Genomic DNA, 4,087 nt, shown 5'->3' on the forward strand with positions numbered 1-4,087 from the left:
AAGATAACGAATAAACAGACATTTAAAATAGCATGATCCAACCAGATGGCAACAACAATAGCGTGATAATTACGATTCATTTTAAACTATCGAAGTAAAACAGATGTGATATTTTATTGCTTAAATGGTTGGGCGAGCTCACAGTCCATCTGGTATTAAATGATTACTGGAGCCTATAGACATCAATCACCTAAATTCTGTTATCCATCTTGGAACATGAGTTCTAAATTATAGTTTTACACTAAAATAGCTGCCCCACCGTTCTAACCGAGACGAATTACTGATTCACGGCAGAAATATGCAGAGCGGTGATGATACCTGCTCGTGCGGACTCACAAGACGTTCTACCGCTAGTAATTAGGCAAATTATACGAATATATTTTGTCGGTTTGCCTTTTTTTATTACACGATATTATTCCTTCACCATGAAAGTGAACAATGAATTCGTGAGCATTAAGTACGTGAGTAAATATTGTTATATAAATTTTGGAAATATGAGTCGTCTATTATCAAAGGTGGCAATCTGTGCATTTGAACAAAAAAATGTTATTGATACGTCAATACAGATTGATTTGAATATAATCGTATCCTTCAAAGAATACGGTTCAAAACCTGCATTAAATAAAGGTTAATAGTTAACCTGTTATTTATCTAAGATGTCGTTCCGAAGAGTTTTGTGACTGCCAATGGAATACAAAGTCAATAATTCGTTTTTTTGATTTACCAATAATTGTCCAAAAGTCACATTGCCGGCTTTGATACTAGTCGACTCATATGTACATATATACAAAATGTGAAATATTTTTTTCACCTCGGCAGCTCAACACACCGCTTTTGCTGCGAGACAACAGTGAACAAAACGCGATTTTGATTCGAGCGTGGTCAAAGTAGCTTTTTAATTTTTAAATCTTCAGTGCCACGAATTAACATTGTTCAGCCATAGATTTGAAACATTTGAATGTTACTGTGCTTTGTCTCTTTCACATGTATATAAAAAAGCGAGTGAGAAAAACAAACCCCTTCGAAATTCGATTTTGAAATTCGACCTCAAAGAAAACACGTTCTGAAACGCGTAATACCCTAAAATTTAAAGATATTTATAATAAAGAAATTACGTTTTTTTTTAATAGCTATTTCAATCTATTCGTGTTCGTTTCTATATCTCCTAAGTAATATGCGTTTTCACCTCAGCCGTGAGAGCACATATTACTTAGGACTCACTGCTGAGGTGAAAAGCAATGTGTGCTACACGAGAGCAAAGTTTTTTGCATCTCGTGCTGTTGAGTCTCACACTGCGCTCAGGATTCTAAATATAGAATCCTAGAATCCTAGAATATAGAATCCTTCGCTTGCTCGGGGCTCAAAATCAGCACTCGAAACAAAAAACAACTTTGCTCTCTTGTTGGCACAAATAACTATTTGTATACCGTAAATAAGCAGACGACTTCGCGTATCTGGTGTTAAGTGGCTAGCGATAACCATAGACAACACAGTCTACTCTGCCAACTACCTTGAGGCTTTAGTTTGGTTTCATTTTTTATTGGAGTAAATAAATTAGTTCATCGTATCCTACTATTCAGGCCGCGAGTTTTTCGGCGTAGAAACAGACAAAAGTCAAGTATTGTGTTAAAGGCCATTTTATTAAGACCGAAACACATGAATATCTCACTGCGTAAGAAGCAGCGTGCTGTGTATACCTATTACTTCTTCTTTTTCGTCGCTTTCTTCATTGCTGAAGGTCGTGTCCCTGAAACTTGACCGTTGCCTGTCTCGTGAGCTGTTTCCATCTCGTCCGGTCCTCAGCTGCTCGAATGGCGGTTGCGACTGGCAACCCAGTTAGAGCGGTTACTTGATCACACCAACGGCTAGGTAATCGGCCGCGGGGTCTCTTTCCTTCTACTTTTTACCTATTACAATCAGTCTAAAACCTTCACTTTCCCATTGGCATATAATTTTACTCATTTCACTATAATTCGTTTTACTGAAATTTAAATTTGTTGTTTTTTTATTAAATACATACTTTTGATATACCTAGTAGTATACTAGTCGTACTCGCCCGCTTTGCTGCGCATTTAAAATTAACATTATTATTTATTGTCATTATTATTAGGGAGTCCAACACTCATATAAATATTAGTCTATCCATTAAATACATGTATTTTCTACATGAATTCCAAGTTTCAAGTCAATCGGATGCATGGTTCAGTAGTTATAACGGAACATCCGTAAAAACCACAGTAGATTTTTATATTAGTATAGAAGAGTATATTATTAATAATACTAGTATAATAAGTAGTGTAATATTAATAATAATAGTACGCAGAATGAGGCTATTTTGATTTGGTGAAGATGTACGTTCTGGCCGTCCAGCTCGCATTATCTGGTTACCGTAGCCCGGGGACTACTCGTACTAAGGGGGCAAAGGGTATATCGACCACTTAAACAAACAATAACTTAACCAACCGCGAAATTGATAAGCATTTTGAGTCAATAAGAAAAAAAGACCAGAAATTGGTTAAAGAGTTTACTTACTTACTATAGAGGTTTGAAGTATCAGTTGGCTCAGTCTATGGGCTTCAGTAACCACTTAACACCAGGTGGGCTGTGAGCTCGTCCACCCACCTAAGCAATAAAAAAGAGCGATAAAAAAAACGATCTCACTGCCCACCTGGTGTTAAGTGGTTACTGGAGCCCATAGACATCTAAAACGTAAATTTTTTATTGCCTAGATGTGTGGACGAGCTCACAGCACCTCTGGTGTTAAGTGGTTACTGGAACCAATAGACATCTACAACGTAAATGCGCCACACACCTTGAGATATAAGTTCTAAGGTCTCAGTATAGTTACAACGGCTGCCCCACCCTTCAAACCGAAACGCATTACTGCTCTTCACGGCAGAAATAGGCAGGGTGGTGGTACCTACCCGCGCGGACTCACAAGAGGTCCTACCACCAGTAAAACCACCCATCTAAGCAATAAATAAAAAAGTTCAATTCGAAAAAGGGGATCCTGTGTCCAAAATAGTTTGTAAATCCCTACCGTAGCCCCACATTAAGTCTCTGTTGTACGGCTATCCTATTTTTATTTTCTTATATCACTTTACTTAAGAGTTACTATTAGTACTAATACTCTTTTAGATTCCAAAGATTAAAAAAAACCCTTTCTACACAATCAAGCTGTGTTCCAAAAGTAGCAAACATTAACGAAAACTTTTACCATTCAAAGACCTTGCTTAAAATTAAACAGAGGTTGGCTTCCCAAGCGCGACTCGTAAAAAGGCTAAAAGAGTTTGCCGCTTAATACTGTTCTCGTGTATTCGTAACACGATTAAAGATACTTATCTACTCGGATACCTATACCGGGCTTAGAAAGTTAAAATGTATAATTCAATGTCTCACTCGAATGATTGCTTCGTTTTAAATTACTTATCCTTGAATTAAGCTTTACAGTCTTCCATTATATTAAGAGATAAACACGTAAAATATTATTAGTTAATTAGGCTCTGTTTTACATTGTCAAATCCCGTTACGGATACCCGACCACCGTTTACGGGATCCGGACTTCTGAACCTCCGAAGACACTACTTCTTGAGTAAGGAGCGTGTGGCCACGTGAACCACACGCTAGTACCCTACACAGTCTGCCGACTAAGTCCTAACGAGCTCCTCCTGTACCGACTAAGCAAGACCCACGACACAGCAAAAACGCGCGCCGCGAAGTCAACTGGGTTACTGTTGGTAGTGCGTCTTGTAATACTAAAGGGAGGACGTATTGTGAGTCCACACGAGTAGATACCGAACTCACTCTCAAGGGAAACACATGCAAGATAAGAACAAGTAGATACGCGCTAACCCCGAAAACTCCTCTACAAAGATAAATATTGTTTCCGAGTGGGAATCGAACATAAGCCGCGTCGTTCACTAGTCACGGTCGCTAATCACTTAACCAAAGAGAAAATACCTATACTTTTTAAAAAGCGGACCGCTCCGGCTCCGCTCGGGTCGCTAACAAAAATTTCAACGATATTTGACGTTTTCTTTTGTTAAATAAAAGAACACTTATTGCGGCATAACTATAATAGTTAGAC

The 4,087-nt window shown here is 38.2% G+C and overlaps 1 long non-coding RNA gene across 1 annotated transcript; it reads left to right on the forward strand.

Moving 5' to 3' along the window:
* Nucleotides 1–1,127, forward strand: LOC134200454 (uncharacterized). The gene is made up of 2 exons (XR_009975395.1): nucleotides 1–457; nucleotides 820–1,127. It is a non-coding gene; the product is annotated as an uncharacterized LOC134200454 (long non-coding RNA).
* Nucleotides 1,128–4,087: the final 2,960 nt, after the last annotated feature.

Source organism: Bombyx mori, chromosome 17 (genome assembly GCF_030269925.1).
Source record: "Bombyx mori chromosome 17, ASM3026992v2".
In the NCBI taxonomy this organism is placed as follows: Eukaryota; Metazoa; Arthropoda; class Insecta; order Lepidoptera; family Bombycidae; genus Bombyx; species Bombyx mori.